This window comes from Lactuca saligna, chromosome 4 (assembly GCF_052625555.1).
Source record: "Lactuca saligna cultivar CGN05327 chromosome 4, ASM5262555v1, whole genome shotgun sequence".
Taxonomy (NCBI): domain Eukaryota; kingdom Viridiplantae; phylum Streptophyta; class Magnoliopsida; order Asterales; family Asteraceae; genus Lactuca; species Lactuca saligna.
The window spans coordinates 109,580,267-109,604,389 of NC_136420.1; the positions used below are offsets into that span (position 1 = coordinate 109,580,267).

Consider the following 24,123-nt stretch of genomic DNA (forward strand, 5'->3'; position numbering starts at 1 on the left):
GATATTATAACGACACTTATATAAGTCATAATAATAGCTCAAATATTTATTATAAATTTATAATAACAATACTAATTTTAAATATAAACTATATTTAAAATAGGGTAAGCATAACTTACTTTCAAGGGGATTTTAGCTAGGAGTCGGGCTCTACAGGGGCAGAACTTCGTCGCTGAATCTTTCTAAGAAAGATTCGTGCAGCGCTTCAGCGCTCACCTTAGTATACTAAAACTACAGAAAGAGAAGTCGAATCACGAGGGACCGAAATGCTCGGGAGATAAGGAGAGAAAGACTCTTGAATTAAGAGAATGGTACAAGAAATATGAGAGCCCAAGCCTCTTATTTATAGTAATTGAATTTACAAGAACTACCCTCCATAATTAATTAATGACCTTATAGTTATATAAACAACTAGACACCCCTTTATAATACTATTTTAAATAGACTTAACGATATTTTCACTAAACTAATGTCGAAAGAACTCAACATTAGTCTTATAATGACCGCATCGTCGATACCTTTCTAATGATATATACATATGTATATATATGTGTACGTATATATGATTTATACTTTATTTTAATATGTAAATATACTACTGTAATTTGTAACTCGCTCATACGAACTCCGTTTTTGACATTATTTATATCCACGCGTAGGTGGAAACGTACTCTACAACTTTCGTTTAGACTCCGTTGGCTAATTTTGACTTTATTTTTAAAGTTATATTTTTAACAGGCCGGGACAGGATTGGTCCGTTAAAATCTCATAACTTCTTTATCCGATGTCCATTTTCGTCTGTCTTTTTATCGTTACGCTACTAATAACGAGACCTTCGATTCTCGTTTAGGTTGTGTCGGCTAAAAACCGCTCGATCTAATACTCGAACTTCGGGTTGTACACCGCTAAGCCGAAACTTCGAAAAATCATAACTTCCTCATAAGAAGTCAGATTTGGGCGTTCTTTTTATGGACGCTCTCAGGTTAACATATTCTACGACTTTCATTTAGATTACTAAGGCTAAAAGAAGCTCTATCATAAATTCACTATTTACGTCTCCCAGTGTCGTGCCGGTTTTGCCGTAAAACTTCGACGGACCATAACTTCTTCGTTATAATTCGGATTTCGACGCTCTTTATATGTACGGAAACCTTATAACATATACTAAAACTTGGTTGAGATTATTTATTCTTAATAATATTTTGTCAAAAAGTCGTTTTCGACCCCTGTTGCCTCTAAATTGACTAGCCCGGATCTACGGACGTTATAATTAAAGTGGGTTAGATCTGATCCCACATTGGCTGTGAAGGAGAACTAAGCATTACTTATAAGGGGTGCGGATACCTTCCCTATCACAACGCGTTTTAAAACCGTGAGGGCAGCAGATCCCATAAGAACTCTGCAGTTAAGCGTGCTCGGACGGGAGTAGTACAGGATGGGTGACCCCCTGGGAAGTCCTCGTGCCGAGTGGCCCAAAGCGGACAATATTGTGATACGTGCCAGAGGGGGATGTTACAAATGGTATCATAGCTAGGGCACGGGTTGATGTGTTCGACAGGGACGTCGAACCCTATAATGGGGGGTGAAAGTGGGTTAGATCTGATCCCACATCGGCTAGAAAGGAGAACTAAGCATTCCTTATAAGGGGTGCGGATACCTTCCCTATCACAACGCGTTTTAAAACCGTGAGGGCAGCAGATCCCATAGGAACTCTGCAGTTAAGCGTGCTCGGGCGGGCGTAGTACCAGGATGGGTGACCCCCTGGGAAGTCCTCGTGCCGAGTGGCCCAAAGCGGACAATATTGTGATACGTGCCAAAGGGGTGTGTTACAAATGGTATCAGAGCCAGGGTACGGGTCCATGTGTTCGACGGGGATGTCGAACCCTATAATGGGGGGTGAAAGTGGGTTAGATCTGATCCCACATCGGCTGGGAAGGAGAACTAAGCATTCCTTATAAGGAATCACAACGCGTTTTAAAACCGTGAGGGCAGCAGATCCCATAAGAACTCTGCAGTTAAGCGTGCTCGGGCGGGAGTAGTACCAGGATGGGTGACCCCCTGGGAAGTCCTCGTGTCGAGTGGCCCAAAGCGGACAATATTGTGATACGTGCCAGAGGGGGATGTTACAGTCAACATTATATGGATGAGTTATGACATTTATAGTAAATAAATGTCCCCTTTTTCTAACGCTTAAAACGTAAATCATATGAGGGATATATGATTTTTAACAATAATAAAAACTAGTCTAAAAACGAAATTCAAAACTAGACAAATCGTGCAAAGGGAAAGTTGTACAGATCGACGAGATCTACAAGGATATATAAAAGTGGTAGGAAATGGAGTTCATATGTGAGAGTTATGGAATTTCAAAGTTTAATATTCCCATCATGTGCTCGGGTGCAGTGCACCAGACACTTGATACATCTAGATACGAAGTGACGTGGCACATTGAGAAGGCGACACGTGACAATATTGGACGGTTCACACGCATATGTGCGGTGTGAAACTCAAAATCTCTATTTGTAGCAAGTCCCGGTTGATCCCTTATCACACCTCAACACACACCTTTCTCTCTCTAATTCTCTCATAAAATCAATGTCAAATGACTCCTAAGCGTCTCTCTAGTGTTGCACTTGTGGATCTTCTATCCTACATCAATGGTTTCATAACTCACAAGTGAGTTTTACATCCCCATTTTCCAACTATTTTCGAGGGAAGGGGAATGCATGTCTAATATGCAACATAACATAGTTATTAATAATTAAAGTTAAATAATTATACCAATACCATTAGGATGATAGTAGGCTTGGTAGTTACTCTGCCCAAACTCTTTCATCTAATATTATGCCAAGTTCTTATACTAGACCCCTATGAATGATAAGATCATACCTAGTTGTTATGCTAGCTAGTTGCCAGGAAAAGTTGAACTCGTTATTATAGTCACCTTTATATAAACTTCGGAGCTAGTGTTACTCAACCCAAATTCTCGGCTACAGAAAATAGACTATATATATATATATATATATATATATATATATATGTGTGTGTGTGTGTGTGTGTGTGTGTGTATCAGATAAGTTATACATATCATACGTAAAATCGTATAAACACAACACGACCGACCAGGGGAGGCCCCAACGACAAGATTTAGATAAGACACAATTCATCAACATGGTGATATATTTTCAACTAACACCTGGCCTATAATCATTAATTCTTAAGTGAGCTAGAGAGATATGTATAGATCTATACGAGATTGACACACCCATATGTGGTTGCTAGCTACAACCTAGCGGAAAGTCGAAGCAGGAATAACTTTCTAAACGTAGCGACATCTGTTGAAGCATCGTGGTATTTTTTTTCGGGATCAACAGTCATAGCTCGATTATAGGAGCTCATTGTAACTTTGTCGAACTAAAACTAGCTATCATAAACTACTATTAAGAATTAATTAAGTAGTTGTAGTACACACAAACTCGAGGAAGCAATTTTAGGTCAAACTAAAACTAAACTAACATAAACTACTAGTATTATACATAGTGATATTTCACTCAAACACAAGAAAACGAGTTTGATCTACAATCATTAAACTAAATATCCACAAATCTTAAGGTACGCCTTGAGAAGCAATTTAGATAATATGAGATAGGAATGTTATGATAATATTAGCCAAACACTACCTTGAGTTAAGGTAACAAGTAAAATATACCTATTTTATCCAAATCAAGATTTAGATTTAGTGACTAAACTATTTGAATCCTACTACCAAAACACTATAAAGTACGTTAACACACTAACCTAGGTTAACATTTCAACAAGTTCTAACCTGTGACAACCCATAATTTATTCAGTCACTGTAACCCACTTTTGTTAGTAAAAATTTATTTTTATTAAAAGTTTTCCATTAACTTATTGAGTTAAGTAAATCAATTAGAGTTATTGTCGTAGTTTCATACGTGATAGAAAACGAAAAATCATGCAAAAAACCCCGTTTGCGGTTAATGTTTGGTGGACCCCCACCCTGGCCGTAAACTTAACCCTATATAAGGGTGGAGTGGTCTTCATTTCCACCTTTTTCACACACTAGAAACTTTCTCTCTCTACTCTTTCTCTACAATTTCAGATTTTGGTCAAGAAACACTCCTTTAAGCTTCACATAAGTAAGTAAACCCCTCCTAGCTAGTTGCTTACTTAGCATACTTGCAATTCCATGGATTAAACACCCAAAAACCCCAAGAACATCGGGTTTACGGTTTGGGAACCTCCTAAAACCGTAAACACCCCAAAAAGGGGTTTTGATGCCCCAAACTCCTTCCAATGCTTGGCTAATGAACTAGGAACTTGCATGAACGATCTAAGAACCCCAAAACACGAAATGAAAGGAGCAAACTTGAGGTTATGGTTGGGGAACCTCCAAAAACCGTAAACACCATCTAAGGGTGTTATAATGCCCTTAACACCTTCTATGACTTGTATAAGTGGCTAGAACATTACATGCTTAACCTAGATGCACCAAAACACATAAGGAAGGGAAAAAACATGAGTTTACAGTCGTAAACTCATGTGTTTACAGTAGTAAACTCCCCAAGGATGGATTCAAAAACCGTAAACTCCAAAGAAGGGTCATTTTGAGCCCAAATCACTTCCATAGCCCTTGATTCGAGTCTAGCATAATTCCTTGAGTAGTTTAAGATCTTTGAGCACCCAATGACACCATTGCCATGAGTTTACGGATGTAAACTCATGGGGAAAATGGACTTGGAACCGTAAACACCCTAAAGGCTACCATTTGAAGATTAAACTCGAAAGTGAGGCCATACTCCCCTTAGATGCAACTCCTAACATCCCTAGCACTTGAATCAAAGTGTTTTCCGGCATCAAAGTGTCCATAATTACTAATTAGTGATTAAATAACTAATTAAATACCATTATGTATCACTTCATGTTACATAGGGTCCGTGGGTGTGTTCAAGTCCTCACTTAACACCTAGCATCCTACCCGACACTTCCATCCATTCCACTCACTACAGGTGAGTTCATACCCCTACACCTTTTTCCGAGTTTTTCATGTTTTCAGAGGGGAATACAAGAAAAAGTACAAGGGAACTTGTACTCAAAACTTATTACTTCGTATGAAATACTTACATGTTCATCATGCTTTTAACACAGAAATACCAACCGATTAAGAAATCAACTTGTAGAGATAGTTTTCAAACTAAAGCAAGGAAACTCGTGAATCTCATCATAAATGTTATATTTTATATTTACAAAGGATTCATGTCAAACATAAAATAGGAATTACTATATTGTTACTAGTAAATTCATTATTCTTAAGATTAGAGACAAGTCCTTGGTAACACTCCACCAGAATATGCGAGTATAGGACTAACCCTGTAACTAGAATCTCTTGGAGGGAGAACGTGAATATTGTGATTAGATCTATACGGGACTGACTACCCCGCACCTTGCTGCTAGCTACAGTGGGACCGACAAGTCTACGGACGACAAATTCATAAAAGATACTCGCCCCCGTTACGCGTCATATCCAGTTTATTGTATGGTTATAGAACTTGCAACTTAGATAATGGAGATTTACTTTTGGTAATAATGAACTTAGTGAACTAACCTCAAAGTAATAACTGTTTTGATCACTATAGGGTATCAGTAATACCCTTAGGAATTAGTTCACTACTTACGTGTTAGTTTTATGTGTGTATTAAAACTAATGTATCTCATCAAGAGTAACAGAGTTTTCAAGGAAACTTCATCTAACGATACAAGTATGGTAGATACTTGTACACTTCATTTCCGGATCAATAACCAACTATTAACTTTAAGGAAAATATAGGTTTTTCCTGGGATAGCTTAACTTTTCATAAACAGATTGTTTAACAAATGGATAATCAAACTTCTTTTATAAGTAAATATGGGATTTTATTGGGAAACAACTTTTCATAAAATCAAAGAAACATTTTCTTTCACCAGAATCAACCGCTTATGAACTCACCAGCTTTATGGTGATATTTCTAAAACTGCTTGTATTCTCAGGTCAACCATAGACAGGTATCCCGCTTACTTTTGGAGAAGGCGGAGCATATAGAAGTCTCGTCTTTACCTTTGTTTATACTGACATATATAAACTATGTTTTCAATGCTTTTAAACAAATGTAAATATTCTTAATGTAATGTAATGGTTGTGTTTACTATGCTTACTATGTACAATGGTTGTGATACTACGTATGATGTCGCCGCCCCGGACGTTTCCGCCGTTGTTTTTCTGACGGTTCTGGAGTGTGACATAACCTAAGAACATCGACAAAGTATTTTCATACTTACAAAACATGCGAACTTACCAACATTATGTTGACCCTCTCAAAATAAAATATATTCCTAGGTTAACGATTAGAGGTAAAAGACTAACCACAGAGTACAGACGACTATCAGGCTATTCAAGAAGATGGAGATTCAGGGAGAAACTCAACATGAATACCTCTTCCATAAGCCAATGGTTTCAAAATTTGCGCTGCTTGGTGTTTCTACCATCAAGCCAAGGGTATGATAGATTGGTGAGCTTTATGGTTATAGCGAATTAGTAATTCTTCCGGAAATATGACTATAACCTATTGACATATGCTCTATAAAGATCTGTCATTGGATCTACAACTAAAAGTATTATTAAAATAAACTACTGATAAACTACTTACGGGGGAGATGACTAGTTTGGAATATCGCTTGGGTTGCTGGATTTCAAAATGGCTATATGCTCAAATGGTCCTGCCCTTCGGTACTTCACCTAGATGATCCTTATTTAATAGTCTTGAAGTACAAAACCAAAGCTTAAATGACACGAGGAATCAAGATTTTAGGTTAAGTACCCTACATAAGTCTAATATTACATTGGCCAAGCCAAGACTAGACATAGAACTGATTAGACATGTTTTATTTTGAATGGGTATAATGCACTACTAAAGCGAAATATGGTAATTAACAAATTAAAAGCTTGGACAATCCAAAAAGGCATAAAATAAAAACAATGATAAACCGACAAAGATATAAAATGATATACAATACCAAAAAGTGATCTACATAGATACATTGTAGAGTTGTTTAGCAAAAATGGAGCGTATATGCCTATACATCATCACTAAAACAAATAAAGTTAAAAAGAAGTCTACATACCTAAAAAGTAACAACACAAATATTACTAGCCAACATACTCCTCTACATCCCCATAGTCATCATCAACATGATCATCGTTATCATGATACATCCCTGATGTGCTCGAACCATCACCTAGTCGTTGGTAAGGGGGATAAGTAAATCCTTGAAAAGCAAACCAATCGATCATAGCCCCCCGCTATCTGCTTCTAGCAATTACGAAAATCATGAACCTCCCTACTCATCTCATCCATGTAGCTAGAGAGATGGGTTATGTCTATCTCAGGCTGGACCCACCAAGCAGTAGGGGGAGTGCATCGAACACGCTGCTAGTGATAACCTTGCTCAAAATCTCTCTCCTCTCCATGCTCCAGATCCACCTGACGGATGGGCACAACAACATCGTTAAGGGGAATCAACAAAATCCAATATGGTCCACGAAAAACTGCTCGTAACCGTATCAAAGTATACTAAAAGTATACTATAAAAATATAAGTATTTTTACTCCAAGTATACAAGTATACCTACATACCAGAATCAGTATCATGAAAAGAACCAAACAAAAGTATTTGGATGTTGAACACTCTGGTTAAACCTGGGCAGTTATGTAGTCGTGTCTAGGGTCAATATAGCATGATCAACTATATTCATTCGAGACATGACCAACATATGTTTGGGAGTGACTGTAGGGTTGCAACAGGACTAAAACTTACCAAAGTCATCCTACCAAAAGTTATTGATTGAAAAAAACGTACATAATAAAATACTATAGAAGTATGTTAGTCAGAGTCGAATACGTTGTAGAAATTCATTCCAAGTGTTGCTACTCATTCTTTCCATAGCGATAGTTTACTTGCTTTAGTAACTCTTTTCTATTCCATTGCTTAGTAGAACACTTTATATATCATGTAGAGATACATCTTGTTTCGTATCTTCTAATTCAATTCAGTGGACTTCCCATCCTCTCCTTCCTGATCATTTTAGAAAGAAATGCCTCCAATGAAAAGACCCATATCAAAGAACAACAATCCTCCTCCACCACCTCCTTAGTTTAATCCTGCTATGTTTCAAGCAGTTGTTACGGCTGTTGTGGTCGTCGCAATGTCACAGATGAACCCCGACGGCTCTGGCAGACCAAGAGGTGGTAGCCATCCCTAAAATCAGGAAGGTGGTCAGGGACACTAGAAGGAGTGTTCCTATAAGGACTTCATGAATCCAAAACGCACATCCTTCAATGGTACTGGCGGTGTTATTGCCCTGACACGTTGGTTCGAAAAGATCGAGTCCATTTTCGAAATATGTTCCTGTTCTGAAGTCAACAAAGTAAAATTCACCGCTTGCACCTTCGCCAACAGGGCACTCACCTGGTGGAATGGTCGGGTCAAATCCCTAACCCTACCAGTGGCAAATGCTATGGGTTAGGAGAGCTTGAAAGAGCTCATGCTTGCTGAGTATTTCCCTCAGGGTGAAATGCAAAAACAAGAGCACGAACTCTAGAAACTAAAGATGAAGGGTTCTGACATCGCCACCTATACATCAAGGTTTGAAGACCTAGCGCTCCTCTGCCTGGGGATGGTCACCCTAGAAAGCAAAAAGATTGAAAGATACATGTGGGGGCTGACCCGGCCAACCAAAGGAAATGTTTTGGCTGCTAGGCCAAACACCTTCGACATCGCTAAGTGCCTGGCGCAGACTCTAATCGATCATGGAGTCGACCTCGATGAAGTGACCACCTCTCCTGAACCGGCTAAAAGGAGTGGTGAGAAAAGAAAATTTTGGAAACAGAAGAAGGGTCAGTCTTCGCAGGAGCCCTCAAGGAAACAACAAATAGTGGCAGTCCACGCTGCTACTACCCCTCTCGCTACTCCTGCCACTCAAGCACCTACCAGTAGATATGTTGGTACCCTTCCTCAGTGCGACAAGTGTAACTACCAACATAATCCTGGCCCATGTCGTGAACTGTCGTGCTCTAACTGTGATAAAAAGGGACATACAATTCGAGTTTGCAAGGCACCAGCTCAACCAAGCAATCAAACATCTGGAGCAGGCGTCGGTCAAGCCTGTTATAATTATGGAGAAGTCAGGCACTACAAGAGGAACTGCCCCAAGGAAACAACAGCTAGTGGCACAAGGAGAATATTGATGATGGGACACGAGGAGGCAGTCACTGATCCCACCGTTGTCGCGGGTACGTTCCTTCTCGTCAAATCTTATGCATGCATCCTTTTCGATTCTGGTACGGAAAGAAGTTTTGTTAGTCATTCATTCAAACATCTTCTTAAACATAATCCTCAACCGCTAACCGAAACATTTACCGTCGAGATGGCTAACGGCGAGAAAGAGAATGCTAACAATATATTCATAGGCTGCACCCTTACCCTCAACGACAATTATTTCCCCATCGATCTCATGCCAGTCTCTATAAAAAGCTTCGATGTTATCATTGGCATGGATTGGTTGAGCCTCAATCATGCTGATATCCTTTGTTACGAAAAAGCTATCCGTCTAAATCTCCCCTCTGGAGAAACCCTCATGATCTATGGTGATACAATTAGCTCCAACTTTCCTATTATCTCGTGCATCAAAGCCCAAAAACTTCTGCGAAAGGAGTGCTATGCATTTTTATCCCATAAGGTAAACGAGAAAAAGGAAGTTAAGGACCTCGAGAGCATTCCCAAAGTCTGCAACTTTCCTAATGTATTTCCCAAAGAGCTCCCAAGAATTCCTCCTGAGTGCCAAGTTGATTTTCGCATCGACTTAATTCCTGGAGCTAACACTATAGCCAAGTCTCCATATCGCTTAGCACCAGCAGAAATGCAAGAATTATCCAGCCAGCTCAATGAGCTACTCAGCAAAGGATTCATCAGACTGAGTTCCTCACCCAGAGAGCCCCGGTGTTATTCGTGAGAAAGAAGGATGGATCATTTCGAATGTGTATAGATTACCGTGAATTGAACAAGATGACCGTCAAAAACCATTACCCTCTTCCTTGAATAGACGACCTTTTCAATCAACTTCAGGGATCCAGTTACTTCTCAAAAATAGACGTTAGATCAGGGTACCATCAGGTACGAGTTCATGAGAGTGATGTTCCCAAGACAACCTTCAGGACTCGATATGGTCACTACGAGTTTGTAGTGATGCCCTTTGGTCTAACCAATGCACCGACCGTGTTCACGGACCTAACGAACCGGGTGTGTCGTTCTTATCTGGACAAGTTCGTTATTGTGTTCATTGAGGATATACTTGTCTATTCCACAAGTGAGGAAGATCACAAACAACATTTGAGATTAGTACTGGAAACACTTAGATCGGAGAAGCTGTACGCAAAATTCTCCAAGTGTGAATTTTGGATTCGGAAGGTAACCTTCCTAGGTCACGTGGTAAGCGAGAAGGCCATACATGTGGACCCTTCCAAAATGAAGGCGATAGAGAATTTGTCGACACCAAAGACACCCACAGAAATCCGTCAATTCTTGGGTCTTGCTGGCTATTATCGTAGATTCATCCAGAATTTTTCTAGAATTGCCAAACCCCTAACTACTCTGACACAGAAAGGTGTAACCTTTTGTTTGAGTGAAAATCAAGACACTTCATTCCAAACATTGAAGCCAGCCTTGTGCAGCGCACCTATCCTATCCCTGCCCGAAGGGACGGAGGACTTCGTGGTCTACTGTGATGCCTCCACTCAGGGCTTAGGTTGTGTACTCATGTAGCGAGGAAAAGTTATTGCATATGCCTAAAGACAGTTGAAAGCACACGAAGTCAATTATACTACTCACAACCTAGAGTTGGGAGCAGTGGTCTTCGCACTGAAGATTTGGAGACATTATCTCTATGGAACCAAGTGTATGATCTTCACTGGCCATAAAAGCCTACAAACATCTTCGATCAGAAGGACTTAAACATGAGACAACGACGATGGGTAGAGCTACTCAGTGACTATGAGTGCGAAATCTGCTACCATCCCATCACAGCCAATGTGGTGGCAGATGCCCTTAGCCGAAAGGAAAGCTCAGGAAACAAGGCGAAGACACTCACAATTACCATCCATTCCTACATACCCGCACAAATCCGAGAGACTCAGTTGGAAGCCCTAAAACCAGAGAACATGTTGAATGAATCTTTGAGGGGAATGGATAAGAATCTTGAGATTAGAGGAGACGGAGTTTATTGTTTCATGGACCGGATCTGGACCCCAAAGTTTGGCGGGTACAGGGAGGTTGTCATGAACGAAGCTCACAAGACCAGATACTCCATTCACCCAAGTTCCGATAAGATGTACCTTGACCTCAAGAAACTACATTGGTGGCCAAACATGAAAGCCGAGATCGCTACCTTCGTGGGCAAATGTCCAACTTGTGCAAAGGTGAAGGTCGAATATCAGAAGCCCTCGGTCCTGCTCCAGCAACCCGAGATACCTTAGTGGAAATGGGAGATGATTTCTATGGATTTCATTACCAAATTACCCAAATCTCCGAGTGCGTACGATACCATTTGGTTAATTGTCGACCGATTGATGAAATTTGCTCACTTCCTACTGATTAAAGAAATATTCAAAATGGAAAGACTCACGCGAATCTGCATTCAAGAGATAGTCTGACTGCACGGTGTGCCTGTTTCTATTATCTTCGATCGGGATAGCAGGTTTACCTTGAAATTTTGGTAGTCCCTACAGAAGGATCTTGGAACTAAGCTAGACATCAGCACAACTTATCATCCTCAGACAGATGGGCAGAGTGAGAAAACCATCCAGACCTTGGAAGACATGTTGAGAGCATGTTTCATCGACTTCGGTAAATCATGGGACACCCATTTTCCCTTGATTGAATTCTCTTATAACAACAGTTACCACACCAATATCAAGGTTGCCCCGTTCGAAGCCTTGTATGGTCACAAGTGCAGATCCCCTCCGTGTTGGGCCGAGGTGGGCAACACGCAACTAGCCAAGGGACGAGTCCCAGACAGAACTCTCACTAGCCCTGAAATCATCCGCAAAACCACCGAAAAGATCATTCAAATCCAAGAGAGACTTAAAGCTTCACGAGATAGGCAAAAGGGCTACGTTGATAAGAGACGAAACCCTTGGAGTTCCAGGTTGGTGATCGCATCCTTCTGAAAGTTTCACCCTGGAAAGGCATGACACGCTTTGGAAAGCGTGGAAAGTTAAACCCAAGGTACATAGGACCATTCGAAATCCTTGCTAGGATTGATCCCGTAGCCTACAAACTTCGTCTACCGCGTGAACTCAGTAACATTCACCCTGTCTTCCACGTTTCAAATCTTCAGAAGTGTTTATCTGATGAAACCCTTGTGATCCCTCTCGACGAGATTGAAATATATGAAAACCTAAACTTTATGGAAGAACCATTCGAAATCATGGACGGAGAGATCAAACGATCAAAACAAAGTCGCATCCCTATAGTGAAGGTTCGTTGGAATGCCAAGCGGGGACCTGAATTCACTTGCGAACGCGAAGATCAGATGAAACAGAAGTATCTGCATCTCTTTCCAAATCCAAGATTTGTATCTTATTACCAAATTTCATGACAAAATTTCTTCTAACGGGGGGATGATGTGACAACCCGGGATTTATTCCTGATGGGTTTTAGCCATAAGAACTTTCCTATGTGCGCATGCAAAACCCTAATGCTTGGATCCAGGCTTTCTAATTAAACATGCTTTGAATCCAAGACTTCTAATGGCTAATTAGGTTAAATAACAACATTGAAACAGATCTAGAATCATACCTTTGAGTTCCTTGTTGATCTTGTTGTCTTAGAGCTTCTAGAGTCACAAATGTCACTCCTCTAATGGCTTACAAACACGAATAGCAAGCAAGATGATTTAGGAGAGAGGAGAGGGGAGGAATTCGGCTAGAGTATCTCTACTTTAGATGGTGTGTCGAATTCCCTCACCCCTAGGGTCTATTTATACTTGTAGACTCCTTAAGGATTACAGCTTTAACCCTAATTGGATAACTTAGACTTTAAGTTGATCCATATCCTTTCCTTGATAACCCTATGGACGATTTTGGCTTATCCAAGCCCTATAAATCGTCCATCCTATCTAGGATAAGGATTTATAGTCTAAAGTGTAACTATCAAACAATTGATAGTTTATACCCTCTTATTTAATTAATCTCTTTAAGTCACCAAATTAATTCCAATTAATCTATGACTTATATTAATCAAATAACCATATATTATTCCTTATAATATTTACTCTCTCTTAACAAATCATCCATCAAGTTGCTATCGTGAAGGCAACCCAAAAGGACCATGCACAACCGGATCAAATACTTGCCTAATATAGTTGCAGCCTTAGACACTATTCCAACAGTCTCCCACTTGGATAAGTCTAGTAACTATACAAGTACAATTCGGTTTGCAATCGTAGCTCTCAAAGACGCTGTCAACTCTGATCTAATCAATCTTGTCCTTTAGATAAGGGATCTTACAGTCCTCTGTTAGATATCATGCCGACAATCCTATGGAATGGTTAGTCAAGCATTTTATTTCTCGATCTCCGATTTATTTGACATAGAACTTAATCAAACACATCAATTCAATTCTGACCGGGCCCGACACATAAGTCAAATCAAATCATCGAGTGGCCAAGATATCTCTTCTACCCTCCTAGGATAAAATTTACAGATAAACTTCGACTTATATGCATTTACTTATTCATTAACCAACTATACACAACAATGCGTTTTATAACACCAAGTTACTGATGCGTTTTCGCATTATCAATGTACAATTAATTAACAAATAATAAATCATATATCTAGGTTTTAAGACTATATGATATTATCATCTTGTGATCACCCTTTATATCATATTCCATAAGGTGATTCCAGCAAGCGCGGGTTTATTCCAATGCTCAAAACCATAAGCACTCATGAACGTTGCAGCAACCCTTGCTATGTCTAACACCATTTAGACATTCTACACACCAATTCATGACAATCTTCATTCATATCTACTCCCAACATATGAATGATTGTGGACCATTTGAATAATTCGATTATTCCTAATAAACTCAATTATTCTGGAAGTCAAAACATGCAAAGTGAAACAATAGTTAAACAATTAACATATGACAGTAACTTTACTTATAAATAAAACTCCTTTATTTAATCATCAAATGTTAATTACATTTATCTATTATATGTTTCTAAATACTATCTAATCTATACTAATATCATCCTTCAGCCCAATACTCCTAGCATGCTGCAAATGCTTAACCCTACTTAGTCCCTTCGTAAGCGGATCTGCTGGGTTATCCTCTGATGATATCCTCTTAACTATGAGTTGTCCTTCTTCCACATGATGTCTAATGAAGTGATATTTTCTGTCGATATGTCGAGATCTACCATGATCCCTCGGTTCCTTGGTTAAGGCAACCGCACCTTCGTTATCACAGAAAATCTCCATGGGCTCCTTTATGGCCGGCACAACTCCAAGATCACCAATGAAGTTCTTTAGCCATATTGCCTCCTTCGACGCTTCGCTCGCTGCGATGTACTCTGATTCGCACGTTGAATCAGCTACGGTTTCTTGCTTGGAACTCTTCCAAGTTACTGCTCCTCCGTTTAGGGTAAAGACCCAGCCCGACTGCGAACGGTAGTTGTCCCTATCGGTCTGAAAACTGGCATCACTATACCCTCGCACCTTCAAGTCATCACTCCCTCCAAGGACTAAGAACCATTCTTTCGTCCTCCGAAGGTACTTAAGGATGTTCTTCACCGCAATCCAATGTGCTTTGCCAGGGTTCCCTTGATATCTGCTAACCATGCTCAAAGCGAAGGCTACATCAGGGCGAGTACAAGTCATAGCGTACATGATTGAGCCAACTGCGGAAGCGTATGGTACTCGGCTCATTTCTGCTATCTCAGCTTCGGTACTCGGACTTTGAGTCTTACTCAACTTGGCATTTCCTTGTATCGGTAGTTCTCCCTTCTTTGAGTTTTCCATACTAAAATGTTTTAGTACCTTCTCTAAGTAAGTATTCTGACTAAGTCCAATTAGTCTCTTACTTCTTTCTCTTACTATCCTTATTCCCAAAATGTAAGAAGCCTCTCCGAGGTCCTTCATAGCGAAACACTTCCCGAGCCAGGACTTGACTTCCTGCAGAGTCGGGACGTCGTTTCCTATGAGTAATATGTCATCGACATATAGAATGAGAAAGCTTACTATACTCCCACTGGCTTTGACATATACACAAGATTCGTCTTCGCTTCGTACAAATCCAAACTCTTTGACTTTCTCATCGAAGCAAAGATTCCATCTGCGAGACGCTTGCTTAAGTCCATAAATGGACTTCTCAAGCTTACACACTCTATTTGGATGCTTCGGATTCACAAACCCCTCTGGCTGAGCCATGTAAACATCCTCAGCCAACTTTCCGTTAAGGAAAGCGGTCTTGACATCCATTTGCCAAATCTCATAATCATGAAATGCGGCAATTGCTAGCATCACTCTAATAGATTTAATCTTTGCAACTGGTGAGAAGGTCTCATCATAGTCAACTCCGGGAGTTTGAGTAAAGCCCTTCGCGACCAATCGCGCTTTATATGTGTGTACGTTCCCATCCACGTCGGTCTTCTTCTTGAAGATCCATTTGCACCCAACGGTCTTACGTTCGGGCACATAATCAACCAAATTCCAAACTTGGTTATCGTACATGGATTGGATCTCGCTATCCATTGCCTCTTTCCATTTCACAGACTCCGGGCCTGCCATGGCTTCCTTATAGCTATTAGGTTCATCAAGATTTACTAGTGTACCATCACTAATATACCTGTCCCCTTCGGTAGTAATATGAAAACCATAAAAGTGGGGTTGAACTCTAAATCTATCGGAACGTCTGAGAGGTAAGGATTCGTCAATAGGTTCAACCGGAGTTTCCTCCTCGGGTTGAATGCCAGCGGTAGAGGTTCCTTCATCTATCGACTCTTGAATTTCTTCAAGTTCGATTTGCCTCCCACTGTCTCCTTGGCTTATGAGTTCTCGCTCTCGGAAAACTCCTCTCCTCGCAACAAAGACAACATTGTCTTTCAGTCTATAGAAGAGATATCCAAAGGATGTTTGCGGGTAGCCGATGAAAATACATCGTTCACTTCGAGGTTCAAGCTTATCGTGAGTATCTCGTCTTATGAAAGCCTCGCAACCCCAAACCTTGATATGTGCCAACGAGGGAGCTTTCCCTGTCCACATCTCGTGAGGTGTTTTGGCAACCTTCTTAGTAGGGACTCGGTTAAGGATATGGGCAGTAGTCTCTAAGGCATACCCCCAAAAGAAGATTGGTAGTGAAGCACGACTCATACTAGAGCGAACCATATCCAATAAGGTCCGATTACGCCTTTCTGCCACACCATTCAACTGCGGTGTCCTAGGAGGCATCAATTGCGAAACTATTCCACACTCCTTGAGATAATCGTGGAATTCAAGACTTAGGTACTCTCCTCCTCGATCGGAACGAAGCATCTTGATTTTCCTGCCAAATTGATTCTCCACTTCATTCTTGAACTCTTTGAACTTTTCAAAGGTGTCTGACTTTTGCTTGATTAAGTAGATATACCCATATCTGCTATAATCATCGGTAAAAGTCACATAGAAGTGGTTCCCATCCTTCGTGGTTGATCTAAAGGGTCCACATACATCGGTATGTATTAGGTCCAATAGCCCCTCACCCCTTTCACAAGTACTCGTGAAGGGTGACTTAGTCATCTTTCCAAGTAAACAAGACTCGCATGTGTCATCTTCCCTAAGGTCGAATGACTCCAACACTCCATCCTTTTGGAGTTGGGCTATGCGTTTCTTGTTGACATGTCCAAGACGGCAATGCCACAAGGATGATTTATCCATACTAGTGGAATAATCAATATTCAAAACATCATTTCCTAAGTTATCAACAATCATAACAGTTTCATATATTCCATTACATGGTATAGCTTCAAAGTAAAAGACACCATTTAGATAAGTCAAAATAGAACCATTCTCATTATTAAAAGAAAATCTAAATCCTTGTCTATATAAACCATGAAATGAAATGATGTTTCTAGCCATTTCTGGCGAATAGCAACAATTGTTCAAATCTAAAACCAAACTATTCCTAAGCATTAAAGAATACACTCCAATCTTGGTCACAGGCGACGATCTTCTGTTCCCCATGATTAGATTGATCCTTCCTTGCTCTACATCCCTACTTCTTCTTAGTCCATGCACATTAGAACAAATGTGATAACCACAACCGGTATCAAGAACCCAAGAAATAGTATGATTAGAATCGTTAGATTTGATTGTGTATATACCTGCAAAAGATGGCTTGATCTTTCCTTCCTTGATTGCTTGCAGGTAATCCGGGCAGCTTCTCTTCCAATGTCCTATCTTGTGGCAGTGGTGGCACTCTGCCTCCTTTGGGTTGGAGCAGGGCTTAGCGGGATCAACTTTGGTCCCACTAGAAGAGGCACCATCTCGGGCTTTCACCTTGCGATAGTTATTCGATGAATCTTTCCTCTTCTTTCCCTTCCCTTGACCAATAGCCAAGATAGGAGCAGCATACGGATTGGGAGTTGGTGCAACAGACTTGTCCTTGAAGTTGCTCTCAGCGACCCTCAAGAGACCTTGGAGTTTGCTTAGGGTGACCTCTTCTTTATTCATGTGGTAGGTCATCCTAAATTGGTTGTACATCGGAGGCAAAGAGTGAAGCACCATGTCAATCGCCAAGTCTTCACCGAAGTCAACATTTAACTTGCGAAGGCGGTCGACATACCTTTGCATCTTTTGCAGGTGCACGGTAAGAGATTCTCCATGACCCATCTTAGCGGAGATCAAGTGAAAATCTCATAATGCTCTTGTCTCGCGTTTTGGTGGTATCTCTCCAATAAGTCTTGATGCATCTCGTATGGATACATGTCCTCGTAGGACTTTTGGAATTCGGAGTTCATGGTGGCGATCATGATGCAATGTACCTTCGTTGCATCTCGCTCATGAGTTTCAAAGGCGGTGATTTCTTCGGGAGTAGCAACTTCAGGGTTGATTTTCTCGAGCTTCTCATCGAGGACATACTCTTTATCCTCATAGCGAGCAATGGTGTGAATTTATCTTATCCATTCGCTAAAGTTCGTTCCATCGAAGGTGACCTTTTGGCAAAGGCTCATTAACGTGAAAGAACTAGCAGCAGCGTTGTTTGCATTCGACATCTATAGAAAGGACAAAGATAGATTAGAATAAGAATCCCTAATTATCACCCAATAAGAAAATTAGGGCTAGGATCCAACAATAACATTTACATACTAGAAAAGGGATGCCGTAATCTAACATGCAAATAAATTGAAGGTAAGTGAATGACAATTCACTAATTCTCCATCATAAAACTTAAACTATTAGTCCTAAGTGTTTTTGAGAATTCCTAGGTTCGGATGAGATTCATTGAACTATTCAATGGCATGTTTAAATCTCGATATGCCCCTCTCGTTTGTGACTGGGATGCCGAGGATCACAAAGCGGGTGTGAATTACCATGCAAATTCACATGGTGCCTTCATTGTAACGATCACCTATTCGATGTGCCGGTAAACCACACACGCTCCATCCAACTATGATAAACAATGAATCACCCTTTGCCACCTTCGCTTAGAACCAATTAGTGTGCCGGTAAACCACACACGCTCCACTAACTTCTTAGCAAGGTGCAAAGTGTAATTTCATGGGATTGCATCAATTCACTTTTCCGAAAGTAACTAAGATTGGGAAATTTTTAAAACGTGTAGTTACTTTGTATTTCTTATTATACTTTTAATGAGAAGATGAGGTTGCCCTATCCTACCCGTTCGGCTAACGACCCTCCACCAATCAAGCAAGCGGTGGGTGTGAGTGTACACCCATTAAGCGCCATTTTATAGGCCGCAACCTTATACCCACCTTATAGATCGGCTTCGTGAATGAGGCCTACTAACGGTAAGACTAGCATTTAGTTATACATATATATATATATTATTCTAGTAATATCATATTAGTATAGGGTTGCATTTTAAACTTTTCAAAATCTAGGGTTTGAAATTTAAGTTGTCTAAATTAAAACTTTTAATCACAAATATAAATTTCAAAACTTTATGGTAGGTTTTAAACATTTAAAACATGAAGGATCAAATAACAAATAATTCCAATTAACAATTAATATCCTAATTATCTTTGTTTGATTTATCCAAGATTTCTTTTAAGATAATTATCAAAATAATTAATCATTTATCACATAAGGAAATTAAATATTTTATTAGATGATAAATATCTTTAATTAGATCAAGATAATAGTCATATATATCAAAAAATTGAATTAGGGTTGATCTAATATGATTAAGGTAAGTTTCCATAAGATAAACATGAAAAAATCCCGGTTTTGCCTAATCCAGACGCTCGGACTCGCCGAGTACAGGCCTACTCGCCGAGTCCACTTTGGAACTCGCCGAGTACATGACTCATAAACCCAAAATTGAATTTTGCAGGTTTGTTTCAGTTAATCAAGCAACAATTTAAAGAAAACCAAGCTAGGCTCTGATACCACTGATGGGTTTTAGCCATAAGAACTTTCCTATGTGCGCATGCAAAACCCTAATGATTGGATCTAGGCTTTCTAATTAAACATGCTTTGAATCCAAGACTTCTAATGGCTAATTAGGTTAAATAACAACATTGAAACAGATCTAGAATCATACCTTTGAGTTCCTTGTTGATCTTGTTGTCTTGGAGCTTCTAGAGTCACAAATGTCACTCCTCTAATGGCTTACAAACACCAATAGCAAGCAAGATGATTTAGGAGAGAGGAGAGGGGAGGAATTCGGCCAGAGTATCTCTACTTTAGATGGTGTGTCGAACTCCCTCACCCCTAGGGTCTATTTATACTTGTAGACTCCTTAAGGATTACAGCTTTAACCCTAATTGGATAACTTAGACTTTAAGTTGATCCATATCCTTTCCTTGATAACCCTATGGACGATTTTGGCTTATCCAAGCCCTAGAAATCGTCCATCCTATCTAGGATAAGGATTTATAGTCTAAAGTGTAACTATCAAACAATTGACAGTTTATACCCTCTTATTTAATTAATCTCTTTAAGTCACCAAATTAATTCCAATTAATCTATGACTTATATTAATCAAATAACCATATATTACTCCTTATAATATTTACTCTCTGTCACACCCCCAAACCAGAATGGCGGAAACATTCGGGGGTGGATGACTTCACGTAGTATCACAACGATTGAATATTGTAAAGAAAGTAACACAACCATCATATATATATAAATGAAAACGTATATTGTTGCGTTATACATGTTATCAAAAGAATATTACAATATGATGATAAATGTTTAATGATAAAAACATCCTTTGTGTTCCTTCTTCCAAAAGCTGGTAGTTTACCTGTATCACTGATTCCCTGAGAAATACAAGTGGTTTTGAAAAGTATCAACAATTAAGTTGGTGAGTTCATGAGTGTTCCAAGTTGAAAAGTATATTCCTTTTGGTAGTAAATTGGTAAACGAGGTTTTTAGAAAATCCAATATTTTCTTGTAAAATGAAAAAGGTTCCCAAGTTGGAATGTGTTAGTAACTTTTATAAACAAATGATGACAATAATTTAGTATGGAAATATAATGTAGGAAAACTGTGATGCACATATGAATCTCGTAAATCAATCTTGTTTTATACTTTTTATGTGAGTTTTATAACCATACTGATGACACTGACGGCCTGTAACAACATTCTTCAAGTGTTGCAGTGTTATGACATTTGTCACCCCAGACCTGCCGGTCTAACTATAGCTAGTAGTTTAGGTGCGGGATTGTCAATCCCGTATAGATCTATACACAAGTATCACGCTCTCCCTCCAAGAGATTATGGTATATACACAAGTTTAAATATCTCACATTGACTAATATAAATAGATTTACAATGAAATAACCTTACTTCTTTTGAAAGTGTTTCGTTTTTTGATTTGTATAACATGTAGGATTGACTTGCTAACTATACCCATTATAGTTTTTCAAATTGTAACAGCCCGGAATTTCAGGTATTTCTTTAAATTATTTTTGGGGCATATTTAGGAGGGGACTCGGCGAGTTGGTGCCTGACTCGCCGAGTAGGGCCGCGGTTTTGGTCACAAATTCGCGACTGGACTCGACGAGTCCATTAGGGACTCGGAGAGTCGACGCTGTTCAGCTGAAACCCTAGCCGTTTTGATTCTGGATTGTATATGATGCTTTTAGGGCCATCATGTCTTGTCTTTTGGCCGATTGAAGATAACCGAAAAGTCTGTGGGCGTCTGGAACAAGGGTGAAGGCTAGTGGAAGCTTGAAGAGGTTGTTAGGCAAGGAGAGGCAAGGTGGTGATCAAAGGAGGATCAAGGGGTCGAGCTCTGAAGGTTGGGGACACAGGGAAAACGTTTTCCAGGTAATCCTCGGATCATTTCTGTAGTTTTGGTGTTGTACACGAATCTAGGGTTTAGGAAACCCATTTAAGGATTTGATAGATTATAGTGTTGTTATAAGCGTTTAAATCCCAGTAATAGAATGTGTAAAGGTCCAGGAAGCCCCATATTTATATATTACAGAATCATGCGAATTACAGGAGACAGTTGTTTGACTGCATGGCGAGGACTCGCCGAGTCCAATGATCAGACTCGGCGAGTAGCTTGAAGATTCACTAGGACTCGCCGAGTTGTTCTTCAGACTCGGCGAGTAGCTTGAAGACTTACTGGGACTCGTCGAGTCGTTCTTTAGACTCGGCGAGTGGAGTCGGGGTGTCTAGACTCATCGAGTTGCCTTTGCACTCGACGAGTCCGGTCAAGTTGACCGTTGACCTGTATGTAAATTAGTAGGGCCAGTTGTCTTGTTTGATAAGATCATTAATAAAGGTATGTGGTATTATAGGGAGCCTGCAGATTAGCGGATCGAGTGCGAGTGGCTCGAAGGGTGTATAGCTTGCATACTACGAGGTGAGTCTTCTCACTATACTTCACCCGGAAGGGTTTGACTGCGTGACCGGAAGGTCGTATGTGTTATATTTATGCTATGTCTAGAGAGGTAGATGCTTTATATGTGATGTATGCTTATATGTGATGTATGCTTATACGGGCCGGAAGGCGAGGCTTTATGTGATAGAAAGGACGGTATGATGTATGACTTATGTGTTATGTGTGATATGTTATATGTGTTATGTTTTATACTATTATGGGCCGGAAGGCAAAATACTATGGGCCGGAAGGCAACTTAATACGGGCCGGAAGGCGATATGTTATGGGCCGGAAGGCGATTATGTTACGGGCCGGAAGGCAAAGTTATGTGGACCGAAAGGTCCGGGCCGGAAGGCGTATGTGGGTAAGTCGTATACTGGGGAACTCACTAAGCATTTATGCTTACTAGTTGTGTTTATGTTTTCAGGTACTAGTGATGACCGTGGGAAGGCGCCGGCGTGACACGTACACACTGCCATTGTTGAAGATCTTGAGGATTCGTTATTTATATTTTTGCAATAAACTTGGAATAAACTCTTTTGTCGAATAATGATGTTTTATTTTAAATGAAAAATTTATTTGAAAATTTGAACTGTTACAATTGGTATCAGAGCCTTGGTTTGAGGGATTCGGGTGTACTTTCGGGTGCAACTGAACTCAGACCGGGGATTTGAGGAAAAACCTTTTTAAAATAATAAGGACACAACATTTCATAAATGGTAAGGCGGTAAAACAAGAATGGAGCAGTGTGTACGATCAGCCAGCGCCCGAACGGTAAAGATCCCCAGAATACCTTACAATGTTATGTTATGCACTGAATTATGAATTGTTATGCATGCTAGAGACTAGGTATACATGATAGGACTAGAATTGCCTGTTTTGTGATGCCTTAGTCTAGGGAGATTGTTTATATGAGATATTTGGTAGCGTGCAAGTAGATAGTGCATACTAGAGGTAGAGTACTCATTATTCGGGATTTGGGGAGGAAGATTTGGGACGAATACTGATGCGGTGTGGTCGGTAGTATTGGGCCCGTACTACCGAAGACACTGGATCGGTGGAAGACCCAAGTAAGAATCCCTGGAAATCGAAGACTGAGTAGGGCGCGTATCGAGTACAATTGTACTTGGTGGAGTCTCTGATGATTTTATGTTATATTTCAGAGACATCATGGTCATCACACGCAATGGGGCGAGTTCGAGCGGTGCGAGTGACGAGGAGATTCGTCAGATTATTCAGGAAGAGGTAGCTGCGGCGGTTCGGGCTGAGATCCCGGAGATGTTTGGGTCTATTAAGACCACTCTGATGGAGGAGTTCGAGGAGCGGTACGCCGCACTTACTGAAGCTGCAGTCGCTGCCGCTACCGCAACTGTGGCTGCTGCTAGGCCGCAAGGGGGTGATTCATTGCTATTCAGGGAATTCAGCAACACGAAACCCCCTGAATTTGATGGGACGCAGGATCCGATTGCGGCTATGAGGTGGATCGCCGACATTGAGGGGTGCTTCTATACTTGCTCATGCCCGGAGCACCTGAGGGTACGGTTCGCCTTGAACCAGCTCCGTCTGGGAGCGAAGGACTGGTGGAAGTTCGTGACGGCGAACTTCACTCAGGCAGAGATTCCAGCGGTGACATGGGAGAGGTTTACGGAGATGTTCAGGGACGAGTACGTTCCCCCGGTGGAGAGGGAGCGATTGATTCAGGAGTTCTTGACCCTTAAGCAGGGTACTGACTCCGTGGCAGTGATCACGCGGAAGTTTCATGAGAGGGCAATGTTCTGCCCTGAGCTGGTATCTACAGAGCAGTCGCGGATGAGCCGGTATTTGGGCGTTTTGAAGAGGGAGATCCGGGAGTTTGTATCAAACTCCACCTATCGTACTTTCACTGAGCTTCAGGCGAACGCCAGGAAGCGCGAGATCGAGTTGGAGACTCAGGCGAGGGAGGAGGCT

General features: G+C 40.5%; 1 pseudogene; it reads left to right on the top strand.

Annotated features, from left to right (window-relative positions):
• The first annotated feature begins 1,965 nt into the window (after positions 1 to 1,965).
• LOC145044778 (5S ribosomal RNA) lies at positions 1,966 to 2,083 on the top strand (annotated as a pseudogene).
• The last annotated feature ends 22,040 nt before the right edge of the window (positions 2,084 to 24,123 follow it).